The following is a 15,587-nucleotide window of genomic DNA, read 5'->3' on the forward strand; positions in this document are numbered from 1 at the left end:
TATGATGTTTAACGGTAGTAATCATTATCAGGGAAATTGATTCAGGATCATCTAAATAGATGTATATCACAAAGTAATGTTTCTCCAAAGTTTTGACTTATTAAAGAATTAGCCATTTGAGTTATCATTTGAAATACTCCATAGAGGACTAGCATTGGCACGTCCCTTAAAGGGAACAATGTGCACTTGTATTGAAAACATGATGAACAAATCCATTAAATGATGGTTTGCTAACTTAGCAGAAGTGTTTATGTTGCAGTGTGGCATAAATTGATTGTAAGAACATTTAGAAAAAGAGATAACCTGAAGAGATTTATGCCAGATAATGTTCCAGAATGACAAAGATATCATTAATTTCAGCATAGGAATTGTATGCGATAGAATAAATGAATTGCTCTTTCATTATGAGATTGAGAAGACTTTCATAAATGCTGGCATTTGAACAAGACTTCAGAGGCTAACTCATAAGAGTTCAAAATTATGCCTTTAATAGTAAGGTGCATGTGTGGTGCTTGGCAGAAGGAGGTCTCCCTCATGTTCCCTCTATTATAAGGTTTGAATTTTGATTAAAAATAGGGAAAAGTTATTTGCTTGAAGTGAAATTGATGGCAATACATTCTTAAGATACTGTTTCCAAGATGACAGCAATATATCAGGAAAAGTGATTTTTTTATAGAGAAAATGGAAAGTGAAAGGGAGTTTGTAGTTGATTTTTGGCCTGATAATGGCACAGATCAGAGTAAATGGTGATAAGAGATTGTCACAGAGCGAGAGATGTTAGATATGTTAACGTGGTTCTTGAAAGGAATGATTTAAGGCTTTTAGCTGGATAATTTTATTTATTTTATGCTTTGTTCACTGGGTTAGGCCTACCAGACCAATGGTGGCTTTTCAGGGAGACCTGAGGTGGTTTTCATACTGACTAGTGAAATTTGACCAATGCACCAGGAAACTTCCCCTATTCGTTAGGGGAGAGTACTTGTTCTGATTCTAGAGCAGTGGCAGCTGGGAGAACACTGCACAGGGAGATCCAAGATGGCACAAAGGTGAACACCAGTGTAGTGTTTGAGATTTTACACGATTCTGAGGAACTGTTTCAACAAAATTTGTTTGTTTCATCAAAAGCAAATGTTCAAAACAACGATGGATGTTTTATTACAATCCTCCTGTCGGGAGGGTTGTGGGATGATATTTTGGGTGAACTGTTATTGCGGAGCAGGATGTAGAATGAAAAACATGTTTCATTAGGGTGAAAATATGAACAAAACCCAACTGAAGGAATCAGAAGACATTTTAAAAGAAGATTGTCAGAAAGAGAAATCATCTGCAGAGATTGTCAAGGAAATTGCAGGAAAAGTGATGAGATGAACAGAGGAAAGGACATATTAACAATCAAAGGAAATTTGTGGTAACATTTCAGAGCAAACAAGAAAGAAATGGACAGGTATGATGTTTGGGATAATGTAATGGTCCCATTGGGAGGGAAGGCTCATGAGGTAGTAAGAGCTTTTATTCTTATTCATAAAGAGACATTTTGTGGTATTATCTTTGAGGCTGGTTCCATTAATGACTGATTTTTAGGGAAATATGAAAAAGAAAAAGTACTGTAATTCATGGAGCTCATGTGGTTAAAGCATTTTAAATGAAAGTACATGTTCAATTTTGAACTGAAGTTAAAACAAAGACTTTAAAGAGACATTTAAGCAAACTTTGTAAACAAGTTATTGACATTAGCAAAATGTATGATAAAATAGGACTATGGACTGGTGGATGGGACTGTTATATTGTACTGAAAATGGAGAAAGAAAAATTGTTCATACCCTTAGTGTAAATGTAGAAGGTAACAGAGGTGTTGTAAAATAATAGGGACAACCTAAAACATTTTTTTTGAAAAGATCATTTGATAATTGACAGTGATAAGAGGGAATTTTATATTTATGGGGAAATGGGTCATGATGCAAAAAAACAGTTTATTGAAATTTTATCAATGTAACTGAGTCGGGCATTTATGGGTGGATGGTGATCTAGAGAAAAAGGATGAAGAAGAAGACAAAAGTGTGGACAGTATATGGAGGGAAGAAACAGTCACAGTACACATGGAAGTGGAGAAACAAGATCAGGTAATAATAGAGATAAGAAAGAAATTATGTATTGTTACTGTCTTCTCATGTAATTGTAATAATTTTCTGTCTGTATTGCTTTATGTACTGTTGGAGATTTTCTCTCTGGGCCTTCTCTGAAAACGGGATGTTCTTCGTGTTTCACTGTTGCAGTCATTACATTTGGCTAATCTGCTGGCAGGTTGCCCTCAGTCGGCCTGATTAACAGTCTTGGGTCCTGTGTCAGTTGCTGTCCCTTCTTCCATGATGTCAGGTTGCCAGTATTATAAAACATGCAGCCGACATGTCATCATTGTGCCACCACAAGCCATCCGTCTTTCTTGCCGTGCGGTGCCCGAAGCAGAAGCAGTTCGCAAATGCCAGTCGGCCGACTCCTGAAATTTTCGTTTTCGAGTTTCAGAACCGAAGTCTTCAACTTAAAGCTTAGTACCCCGCTGGGGAAACTTTTTCCTGCTCCTTACCGATGTCAGTAAAAGTTAATAATTGCATTACTTGTGGAAAGCAAATACCTCATAAAGATTTTCATTTGTACTGTATTCCTTGCCTAGGCCTTGACCACGACGTACCTTGCTGTCGGTTTTGTGCTTTATTTAATCAGCGCACCATCCATCGTTGGTACATTTTTGCCTCTAAATATGTCGGTTCTCGATTTAATTATCCAGAAATGACATCTGTTAGCCATCCAACTACCGGAATTCTGAAAAAAACGCAAAGAAAAAGACAGAGACAGGCCGTCGAGGTCCAAAACTGCTGATGACGCTTCTCCTAAGCCAGTCACCAGTACTCAGTGAGGCGCTTTCGCAGCCCCTGATACCCGCTACTTCTGACTCGCAGGCCTCTAATGAGACCCATTCGGAGTCCCATATGCCGCGAGATGCTTCACCTATGGAATCCGTGGATGTCTCTGCCTTGGATTGATCCGGAGCCGCTGTGCAGGCACTGGCTTCTGAGGGTATATTTAGGCCTACAGAGTTGCATATTATACCGACTCCACCTTCTATTCTAAGGCCTAAATCTCAATCTATGTCTAAAAAAACTGACGCCTAGGCCACATGTTCTGGCCCCTATGCCTAAAAAACAAATGATCAGAATGGCTGAAGATCTTATTACTCTAATCAGGGGTAGTCAACCCCCCCCTTCTAAGAGGCCTAGGACTGAGCTTGATTATGAATCTGATCAGGACTCTGTTTCTTCTAATTCTTCCAATGACCTGGATTTGTCCATACCTACTTATGAGGATTCTGATGCAGAGGATTCCTTTACCTCTGCTTCCCCCCCCGAGGACTTTTTTTTGGGGAAACTTTATATACCTTAAGGGAGCATTTCCACTGGGAAAGTTAGGAATTTTCTGAATCCAAAAAGAGACTTGGGGATTTCCTTCTACCTCAGCAAAGGCCTTTGACTATACCTCCTGTACTAGACATTGTTGATGTGTTTTCGGAATCCAGTTTGGCCCCTGATTCCCTGCATCCGGCTCCTAGTAAACCTGACCGATACTATAGGGATGTTCATCGTGCATACAGCTGCAGTCATCACACTTGGGGTTATCCTGCCGTCAGGCGGGTCCTCGGTCGGCCGAATTCCAAAGTCTAGGTCCAGCGTCGGTTGTCGTCGCTTCCTCCCTGATGTCAGTGTGGCAGGGGTATAAAAGAGGCAGCCGACACCATTTTCTTCAGTCTTTCTTGCCGCGCGGTGCCCGAAGCAGAAGCAGTTCGCAAGTGCCAGTCGGCCAGCTCCTGAGATTTACGAAAAGTATTTCAGCCGAAGTCTTCTTTAAAGCTAAGTACCCCGTTGGGGAAACTTTTCTTGCCTCAGATCGATGTCAGACAAAGTTAATAATTGCATTTGTTGTGGGAAGCAAATACCGCATAAGGATTTTCACTCTTACTGTATACCTTGCTTAGGGCCAGACCATGACGTCTCGGCCTGCCGTTTTTGTGCTAGGTTTAACAAGCGCACTATTAAGCGCCGGGCGGAGTTCGCCCTTCATTATTTTGGCAAAAAATGTAATTATATCATGTCGTCGGATATACCGACGCCAGTTTCAGGCAAAAAACGCAAGGATAAGGACAGACATCTGAGGCCTGCACCGAGTACTGAGATCACGCTAAGGCCGACTACCGGTTCTCAGCGCGCTCGCAGCCCCTGACTACCGATGAAACTATTTTACCGGCGACTTCAGTACCCGAGGTCGCAGCTTCCTTGGTCTCCATTCCCACTGCAGATACCGACGCCACTCTTGGTGGAGAAACGGAAAATTTAGCGAGGCCTACCATTTCTGAAGGCGTTTTCAGGCCTACCTCCTTCTCTATTAAATCGTTCTCTAAATCTAAAGCTCCAATGAAAATTAAAAAACAGGGTCCTCAGACCCCCTCTCAAGGCCCTATGCCTAAAAAACAGATGCTTAAAATGGCTGAGGATTTGATTACACTCATCAGGGGTTCCCAACCCCCCTCAGACAAAAGACCCAGGTTGGAGGAAGACTACCCTTCCTCAGACCAGGCTTCTATTACCTCAGACCTTTCTGAGGACCAGGATTACGCCTATTACCCATTTGAAGACTCTGATGCTGAGGAGTCTATTCCCTCGGTCTCCCCCCCTGAGGACTACTCTTTTGGGGAAACCCTTCATACATTGAGAGAGCACTTCCACTGGGAAGGCCAAGATTACTCAGATTCCAAGAAAAGGCTCAGGGAATTTCTGCTGCTTCCCCAGCATAGGCCCCTGGCTATTCCTCCTGTCTTAGATATTTTCGATGATGTGTACGCAGAAGCCAGTCTTAATCCAGACTCTTTACCTCCTGCCCCTGTTAAACCAGACAGATATTACCGGGTTCCTGATTCTCACCAGTTCCTTTATAAAAGCCCTTCTGCTGACCCAGAAACTATTTCTCAGGGTCCCAAGGGGGTTAAGGCCTCTACTGCTAAAAACCTTTACCTTCAGAGAGAGATTCCAGAACATTAGAAAGGTGGGGGGAAAAAGGTGTATACATCAGCCACTTTAACCATGAGGGCATTAAACTGTCAATTTCATATGTTAAAGTACCAGCAGTTCTTGCTATCTCAGCTGAAAAGCAAAATGACACAAACAGAACAACCAGATTTGAAAGAGTTGCAGGATTTGTTGCATGGAGCAGAACAAGTGGGGAAACATACCTTACAGTGTGGTTTTGATGCTTTAGAGGCCTCATGTAGAGCTGCTGTCACGGGGTCTGTCATACGTAGACACGCTTGGCTCAAAGAGCAAACCTTACCAGATCATGTTAAAGCAAAGTTATTAGATGCACCACTACAAAAAGATGTATTGTTTGGTGTTAACGCAGAGGAGGTACTAAAGAGAATGGAGGAAAAAGCGAAATCTATGCAAACAGTTAAAGATTTCGTGCAGGTGCAGCCTCCACGCTTCAGCAGAAACTGGCCTTCAAAAAATTGGTCCTTTCCAGCCACGGACAGACCCCAAAGGGGTAGATACAGACGCCCAAGGGGTAGAGGACAACCTCAAGGATCTTACAAAGCTAGGCAGTGGCAAGCACCAGCCCCAAGAGGTGGAGAAGATAGACCACAGTCATTTAGAAAACAGACACAATGACTTTCCCCTATGCCTGCCAAACAAAGCAATAATGGCAGCACCTTTGGGCGGAAAACTGGCCTTATTTTCAAAAAACTGGCACATTGTTACAAAGGACAAATGGATTCTGGATATTATAGACAGAGGCTACAGGTTCCACTTTCACACCCTTCCAAAAATGAGAGGCATGCCAAACCTGCCACAAAATCAATGGGCAGAGGCACAAAAACAAATTTCTGCTCTCATGGATATTAAAGCAATTCAAGAGGAACCTGCAAAAGAACAAGGTCAAGGTTTTTATTCAAGACTATTTCTGGTACCAAGGAAGGACAAAGATTGGAGACCCATCTTAGACCTATCTATTCTAAACACATATCTAGAGGTACCAAAATTCAAGATGCTCACATTACAGCAGCTTCTTCCCATGCTGAGCAAGGAGTCTTGGCTGGTAACGTTGGACCTCAAGGAGGCATACCTGCATGTCCCTATCAGACAAGATTTCAGAAGATACCTCAGATTTCTTGCAGGTTCAACCCATTATCAATTCTCTGCATTGCCCTTTGGCTTATCTACTGCGTCCAGAGTGTTTACAAAATGCCTGGCATCAGTAATTGCTTTCTGCAGACAACGAGGAATACAAATCTACCCATATCTGGACGACTGCCTGATCCAAGCGGACAGCAAGGACATTCTATTGCAGCATCTGGCGTTTGTAATAAAACTGTTAAACTGCCTGGGGTACACAGTGAACAAAAAGAAATCAAAACTAATACCCTCTCAACAGATAATTTTCCTGGGTGCCAGCTTAAATACAATGGCCCAGATGGCTTACCTCACGCCAGACCAACAAGGGCAACTGTCTCAATACTTCAACAAAATGGCATCTGTAACCAGGCTAACTGCAAGGAAAATCCTGCAGGCTCTGGGGTTCATGGCATCTTGCATCCTACTAATACCATTTGCAAAGCTGCATATGAGGAAACTACAATGGTACCTAAAAAACTTATGGTCTCAACACAGCCACAGCTTGGAAACAATTTTACCACTCATTCCATGCCTTCAAAAGGAATTTTTGTGGTGGGCTCAAGCATGCCAAAGAAACACGGGTCTCCCTTTCTGTATACCACAAGCAAGTCAAATCATCACAACAGATGCCTCAGACTACGTCTGGGGAGCACACATGGCAGATCAGTGCATCCAGGGAAAATGGTCCCAAAAACAGATGCACCTACACATCAACCAAAGGAGATGCTAGCTGTGCAAAATGCTCTTATGACCTTCAAGGACCTACTGCATCCGGGCCAGCTATTAATAAGGACAGACAACACCACAGTCATGTGGTACATAAACAAACAGGGAGGGACGCATTCATACCCCCTGTGCAGGCAAGCTATGACCCTGTGGAACACAGCATTGGAATTACAAGTTCAACTGCAGGCACAATTCCTGCCAGGGAAGGAAAACACACTGGCAGACAACTTAAGCAGAAATATGACAGACCCACACGAATGGAAGTTGCATCCTCAAGTCTTCTCAAAGATAACTCAAGCATGGAGAAAGCCAGACATAGATCTATTTGCTACCCACAGAAATTACCAGTTGGAAAAATTCTGCTCAAGGACCTATCATCCACAGGACTGGAAAGTGGACGCACTCTCTTTCAATTGGACAGCATTGACAGTCTATGCCTTCCCTCCTCTACCTTTACTGACCGAAGTCCTATTAAAAACCAGAGCAGAGAGGCCACAAATGATTCTCATTGCTCCAGACTGGCCACAACAGCACTGGTATCCTCTCCTAAAGAGCCTGTTACACTCACCACCATGGATTCTACCTCAAGTTACTCTTCTGTTGTCCCAGCACAACTACAAGACCCTTCACAGCCAGCTCAGAACTCTAAATCTAGCTGCATGGAAAATACCTTAATTTGCCAACAGACTCTCCTCTCCAAAGAGGTACAGGATGTCATCTTGGAGGCCAGGAGACCCTCTACTAGAAAAACCTACTCCGCCAAATGGAAACTATGTTGTTCCTGGAATCAAGCAAAGGGCCAGAATCCTTGGGTAATAAATATACCTCAGATTTTACAGTACCTAGCTGAGATGTTAAACAGTGGCCTTTCCTTCTCTTCCATCAAGATCCACACTTCAACCATTTCAGCACAATACAATACGGATCCTCCTTTATTCTCACATCCTCTATTAAGGCAGTTCCTCAGAGGGGCAAAAAATATAAAACCCCCACGGAAACCACCAGCTCCAGCTTGGGACCTCAACTTCGTATTGGAGAAGCTGACACTGCCTCCTTTTGAGCCCGCTTCTTCAGCAGAGCTACAATACTTGTCGTGGAAAACAGCCTTGCTTCTGGCTATTACCTCAGCACACAGGGTTTTGGAGCTACAGGCCCTCATGGCTGTGCAACCATTCATCATTTTCCATCAGGACAGGGTTTCCTTACGAACCAACCCTACCTTCATGCCAAAGGTAGTATCCAGTGTGGCTTTGAATCAGACTATTCATTTACCTACCTTTTATCCAAATCCACAGAACAAAGGGGAGAGGCTACTACACTCCTTGGACATTCACAGGCAACTTCGTTATTACTTGAACAGAACAAAGTCATTCAGGAAATCTGAGCAGCAATTTGTGTCCTATGCTACAGGTGCTCAAGGAAAGGCTATTTCCAAACAGACGATTTCAAAATGGCTAGCCCACTGCATACGCTTTTGTTATTCATTTCATGGAAAATCAGTGCCTGCATACATCAGATCCCACTCCACCAGGGCTACAGCTACCTCAGCAGCTTTCCTCAGGGGGGTCCCTACCAAGGACATTTTGGAAGCAGCTACTTGGAGTTCAGTGCACACTTTCACCAAGCACTACCACCTTCCACTATACTCAAAATTTAGAGCGGGCTTTGCCACATCAGTCCTGCAGGGCATTCTAGCCCCTCCTAATTCCGCTTAGTACCAGCCACCCTTACTTAGCTTTGGGATTCTACCCAAGTGTGATGACTGCAGCTGTATGCACGATGAACATAGTACAGTTTTGTACCTACCATAAATGTAGATGTTCGAATGCTCATACAGCTGCAGTCCAGGTTACCCTCCCTCCATCCCCTCTTAGGACAGGGCTTATGACAAACACCTTTAACATACAACCTATTTGGGGTATTCCTTCATGGTGTATTTGCTTGCAACTACTGTTTTGATTTATTTACTTATGTATGTTTGCATAACATCATGTATTGCCTTCCTTTCTGGGGGCACCTGACATCTGGGGCAAGAAAAACTGAAGAAAATGGCGTTGGCTGCCTCTTTTATACCCCTGCCGCACTGACGTCGGGGAGGAAGCGACGACAACCTACGCCGGACCTAGACTTTGGAATTCGGCCGACCGAGGACCCGCCTGACGGCAGGATAACCCCAAGTGTGATGACTGCAGCTGTGTGAGCACTCGAACATCTACATTTATGGTAGGTACAAAACTGTACTTTCCTGAATCCCACAAGTTCCTTTTCAAAATTCCTGTTGCGGATCCAGAAACCATTTCTCAGGGGCCCAAGGGCATTAAGGTTTCCTCTGCTAAAAATCTTATTCCTTCTGATGGAGACTCCAGGGCGCTGGATAGATGGGATAAAAAGGTTTATACTTCTGCAGCCTTGGCAATCAGGGCTTTAAACTGCCAATTTCATATGCTAAAATATCAACAGCATATTATGGGACTACTTAAACAGAAAATTATGTTGATTTCTGACTGTGTGGAAAGTAAAGATTTACAGGATTTATTCCATTCTGCTGAACAAGTTGGAAAACATACTTTGCAATGTGGTTTTGATTCTTTAGAGGCATCTTGCAGGGCTGCTGCTACTGGGTCTGTGCTTAGAAGGCATGCTTGGCTTAAGGAGCAATCTCCACTTGATCATGTTAAAGCTAAATTGTTGGATGCTCCTTTAAATCAGGACCGCCTGCTTGGCAATAAGGCTGAAGGAAGTTCTAAAAAAGATGGAAGATAAAGCTAAATCTATGCAAACTGTAAAATATTTCTTACACTTCCACTGACTGTTCCTAACATTTCTTTTTCTATCCAAGTGTCCTTAAATTTCTTAACCCATAGACAACTGGGCTGTTCCTTGGTACGATCACCGCTACTTTATCATTTTGACTGGTATCTATTTGGAACATATTTTTTATTTGCATTATAGTTTTAGCATCTGTGCTACTGTTACTATTTTCTTCAACATTTTAAAATTCAGATTTACTAACATTTTTCTCAGAGACTTATTTATCTTGGATATACTAAGTACAACCTTTGCCAGATACTGTATTATGCCTACAAACCTCTATATTATGTATTGTCTACTAGTTTTGGCATTTGAACAATTGCAATGAGTTTTCTTCTGCATCTTGTTCACTACTTTTGATGATGGAATATGACCTAGGTGTTTCATATCTACCAGTCGTATTTTACATTTGCTATTATTTAACTTGAAATTATGCTGTCTCCATCTTTTCAACAGTTGTATACGAACTCCGTTTATTGCAGTAAAAACGCACCAAGATTAAGCGCTTTCTGATGAAGTCTTCTATGTGAAAGACGAAAGTGCTTAATCTTGGTGTGCTTTTACTGCAATAAATGGAGTTCATATACTGGCTTGTTTGGTACATTTTCCATTTGGTTCCTGGTCTTCTGTTATTCGCACGGCACCAGATTTTGGGATTTTGTTCAGGAGTTGTATCAGTGTCTTGTCAAGCTGTTATTGTGCCCGACACACACAGTCAGTTATGCTTGTATAGCACCTTCAATTATCTGAGAAACTGTTCTTTGGAATAATTATGGTGCTGATAGAATAAGGAAGTGCCTTCCTGGTGACATAAAATGTACAGGGTATAGACCTTACTTCTTCTAGTTTTAGCTGTGGCAATCTTTGATTTCCATTTGGTGCTGTAAAGATGTTAGCATTTTCCACTTGAAGACCACCTGTCCATCAGCATGCAATGGGCCAGTGCTTTTTTTTTTTAAATAATTTTATTCATTTTTGTTATGCAATACAAATGTACATCTTAGCAGTGTTCACTCTGAAGCTTAATGACATCTAAGCTTTGCTTCAGTTTCTGAACTATTCTTTTGAAAGCTGCTTGTACTTTACTTGGAGAATGTGTTATTGACATAACATCAGAAGTTTGTCCTTGTGATAGTATGCTAGCAAACTTCGTAAGCCAGCAAATAAATCACAAAAGCTGTCATTGCTATACAACTGTGCAACTGTGAGCTCATCTAAACAATCTTGTCTTGGTTTGAGATTGACTGTGCAGTAGCCTGGTAAGAGAAGCTTTTATTTGAATTTATATTTTATTTTTTACAACTGTTTTGGCTATAAGAAGGAAGAGAGAGCTTACAGACGAAGACTTCATTTGATTTATATTTTGTTGTTTTAACTTTAATTTTCGCTGTTTGTTCAAAAGGGATAGGTTATAGTCAGGCAAACTCCTGCCATCCTAAAGGGCATAGTCGGCTGTAAATTCACACAGACTGCAGAGAAGACAATCCAGCGCTTATCTAAGCAAACCCATCTTGGTTTGTAATTTATTGATCTTCAGTGTTGAGAAGAGGTGTGACTGCGAGTGATGGCGAGTAAAGGAATTCCAGCTTTTGTCTGATCGTCACATCTTGTACAGTCATAGCAACAGCTTTACTGTACTTTAATATTTAGTTGTGCATTTCTGTGGTTTTTGTCATCGAAGTTTGTTTAAATTCTCTTTGAATTCTGCGGTAACTGATTTGGATTATCTTTTCTTTTAGAATTCTTTATTCATTTGCAGCTGAATATGGATTCCTTAAATGAGTTTGCCATTTATGATTTGCTAAAGCAGAAGTATCTTGTAGAGTGTACTAAATGGTAACACTGGCGATCTGTGTTCCTCATCTCAAACGTTGGATGATTTGCTTACCATTATTAGTAGTAAATCTCTTCTTCCAGATAACTATTCCACTTGTGCAATTGGCACAGCTTGGAGAACTGAGATGATAATGAACATCAAATAGTGTTGTGCTTGCCAGAAGCAAAAACAGAGGATGTGAGACGAGCCTTAGAAGTATGGATCTGTTTTTATTCTGTCTGTACAAATGATCTCATCTACAAGGACTTTGACTGTTAATAGGGAAATTACAGCCCTCTTCGATAGAATAGCTTGTACAGGTGTTAAGACATATTTTTCACAGATCACATATAGAAAGAGAGTCAGGTCACCGCAAATCAAACAGTTTTTTTTTTGGTAAATACCTACATGAAAAAAAATATCCTATTTTCAAAAAATGGAAATGTTTAGGGCATCCGAGCCTAACTTTGGGCACTCTTGTTCAGACAGAATGGCACGCACTTGTCAAAATCAGAGAAGAGAATTTTTGCGGCAGGTATTTTTGACAAACACCAGGCAGTATTTTTGCCAGGTCAAAATTAAACAATTCATAGCAACATTTGATGCATCTCTGATGGTTGTTAATGCAGGGAGCATTAATAATAGTTTTTTTTTTGGAAGATTTGCTATGTTCCCATAAGATTGATGTTATTGTTTGTGAAACATGGTTAAAGAGCAATGACTGGAAACTGGTTCTGACACTGTACAAATGGGTTTACTGTAACAGACATTCCAATAAAAAATAAGATGGAGCTGCTATGATAGGGATTAAAGGTAGTTGTGAGTCCTGTGATTATTACATGTTCATTGGCGTCACAGTTAAACAATCTATAGTATTGGTGTAACCAAAGACAACCCTGGGACATATAACAATTGTTGGAGTGTATAGACCACCAAAGTCAAGTGCTGATTACCTAGAGGAATTCATCCATTTATTGCATGAAACACAGGAGAGAATAATAATAGTGGCTGGGAACTTAAATTTGCCAGAAACAAACTGGAATAATATTGACTCATCAACATCAGTAAGGAAATAAGTCAGAACTTATGTTCACGAACAACAATTGTTTCAAACTGTAAAAATGCCTACCAGGAAACGGAACATGTTAGACATTGTTTGTCTTCCTAAAGAAATTGTTTTACCACCATTGATGGACAGTGATCATGGGTTTATAAAGGCTAATTTGTTGCTAGGTAATTCTGCCAAGCTGAAATCTAAACCAATGCACAGAAGATTAATAGATTATACAGAAGCAAAACAGTCACTATGTAAAAGTGATTGGAGTGATTCGTTCAGTTGACAAACCACAGAAGGAATATGGAAAGTTTTGAAAGAGAAACCGTTTGAATGCAAAAAAAAAAAAAATGTTTAACATGAGGCTCTTGGCCCGCAACATCAGGAGAATATATTTCCATAAGATCAAGATATTTTTTATTAAAATGAGAGACAAAAAATATAAGAAATAGGTTGAATTTTGAAAACATTTTTGATAACTTTGAAAACTGAAATAAACAATCTAGACAGACAAATTAAACATATTGTGAGACAAGATAAAAAAATTGAAAAACATTTATCCAAAGGTTTTGAGCATAATATGAAACCAATTTGTAGATGTAGAAGATATGGAATGAATAAAGGCATACAAACTGATAAACTGTCTGTAGATTCTAAAATGTACTCTGAGACACAACAGATTATAGATATATTTACAAAATCTTATGCAGCACAGTTTGGCTCCACAAAGGGGCTGATAAATTGTCCTAGTAACATCCAGATAACCTCAGATATTGAAATCAAATTAGATTATATCGAAAAAGAACTATTCAAACTAGATATAAACAAAGCACAGGGAGGGATGGAATTACTAATAATGACCTGAGAACACATTAGCAAGAACTTAAATCCAATTTGGAAAACAACACAACAGGATAAAGCAGTGGATATCCAAATTAAGGGGAAACCGGTGGAACGGCAAGCAATTGGTCAGGTGCCATATGGAGATATTTTGGAGCCTTCTACAGGAAACCAGTATAAATGTTGACTTGAAACTGGACAGCAAGGAAAGGAACAGGAAAGTGTGGAATCTCTGATGCAGTCAGTGTTGAGGAGTGACAGGCCGGTGAGTTCCCATATGACAGAGCAACAGATGGCACAGGATCAAATTGAATAGAATGTGCCACAGGAAGACGCTATATAACTTTCTATAGAATGCCCACAGGAAATAGAAAACAAAAAATGTGCCCTCAGTTTTGAAGAAAATGAGCTAAGAGAAGAGTTGCTTGATTTAATAGATATATAGATATAGATATAGGAAAAAAAAAAAATATATATATATATATATATATATATATATATATATATATATATATATATCGATAAGATCAATGAAAGAAATCGACTGCAGGTCAATAAAATCCTAAAAGTCAGAAGTTTGATAAAACAAATAAACACAATAATTAGAACTGTCCGTTGAGATCCATGCAATATAACAGAAGTAAACCTGATACATTACTGTGCAGCTAAGTTAAAAACTGATAAAGTTCTACCACAAGAACACAGGGTAGTGAGGGAAAGGAAGGGGAGAAATCAAATACCATCATAGAAGTATCGAATAGAGAAAATTATAAAGCAGTTAAGACAAGAAGCGCCACTGTTAGAAGAATATAGAAGAGGAAACACATCAACAAAAATACTAAGAAAGATAGATGTGATAAAAGCAATGCACAGTATTAGAACAGACTAGGATCTATCATGCACTATTGCAGATAAACTAAAAATCTCAGCACAGGTGGAAAAACTTAGAAGATACACAGGTAAATGTAAAGGAAAAGCACAAAATAAGTAATTTATTGATGACCCAAAAAAAAAAGATTTATAGAGAATTGGGAAGCAAGGTAAAAGGAATTGAAAGACCGCCAAAAAAGAAGAAATGGTTACATTATGGAGAAGTATTTATGAAGATCCTGTGGAACACAACAAAGATGCTAAATGGAGAGAAGTATAAGAAAGAATAAGAAGTTCAAAGCTACAGGATAAGAAATGGGATGAAGTAACAGCCAGAGATATTGAACTAAAGTTAAGAAAAGCCTCATATTGGAAAACCCCAGACCCAGATGCAGTATCTAACTTCTGGTTAAAAATATTAACATCTTTGGATCACCTGATTTAACAACCAAACTCCTAGGAGTTACAATTGACAAAACCTCAACTTTGATACTCATATTAACAACACTGTAAAAACAGTCAACAAAAAAATGGGCTCCCTCTATAGATTCAAACCCTTCCTCACTCCATTAGCTAGATCTACAATTGTCCACTCCCATCTAATCTCAACACTTCTCTATGCCTCCCCGGTTTAAACTAATCTGTCCAAAAATAATCTTCTGAAACTGGCTCAATCCTATAATAATCTTGCCAGATTTGCCACAGGAAGATCATTCAGAACCCATCACTGTCAGAATCTAAAACTAGTAGATTGGCTGGAACTAGACAATCAGCTCAATTTTAACCAACTTACAATTGCCCATAAGACCCTTTACCGTCCTCATAACACTCCAGTACTTTCTAGCCTGATTACCCCCTGCAATAATCTTAACAACCTACGCTCATCTAATAAACTACTAGTTTGCATAAGTAAATCCAATAACATGGCAGGTGACTCTCTGTTCTCAAACACAGCTGGTAAAAACTGGGAACCTTCTACCCAGTGACCTTACATCACTATCCTCCCTAACACTTTTTAAACAATAAGTTCACCTGGGACGGCACTGGCTTTGCCCCTGTTGTAACCCTGACTAACCATCCACTTATTTTCTACCACTTTATCTTCTTCTACCTCCCTTTGACTAACTCGTTTCTTAATATCAGAGAAATCAGGAATTGTAAACTAAGTAACCATCTATTAAGAATACTTCTTAAGAATTATTTTACCTAATGCTATCTCCTAGATTGTATATACAGTCATATTTAGTGAATTTGTAAA

General features: G+C 40.1%; 1 protein-coding gene across 1 annotated transcript in view; it reads left to right on the forward strand.

Annotated features, from left to right (window-relative positions):
* Positions 1 to 15,587, forward strand: part of LOC122797632 (integrator complex subunit 8-like) — a 1,436,218-nt gene that overhangs the window by 104,253 nt on the left and 1,316,378 nt on the right. The window lies entirely within an intron of this gene.

This window comes from Protopterus annectens, chromosome 3.part1 (genome assembly GCF_019279795.1).
Source record: "Protopterus annectens isolate FY-2018-M chromosome 3.part1, PAN1.0, whole genome shotgun sequence".
NCBI classification, from domain to species: Eukaryota; Metazoa; Chordata; order Ceratodontiformes; family Protopteridae; genus Protopterus; species Protopterus annectens.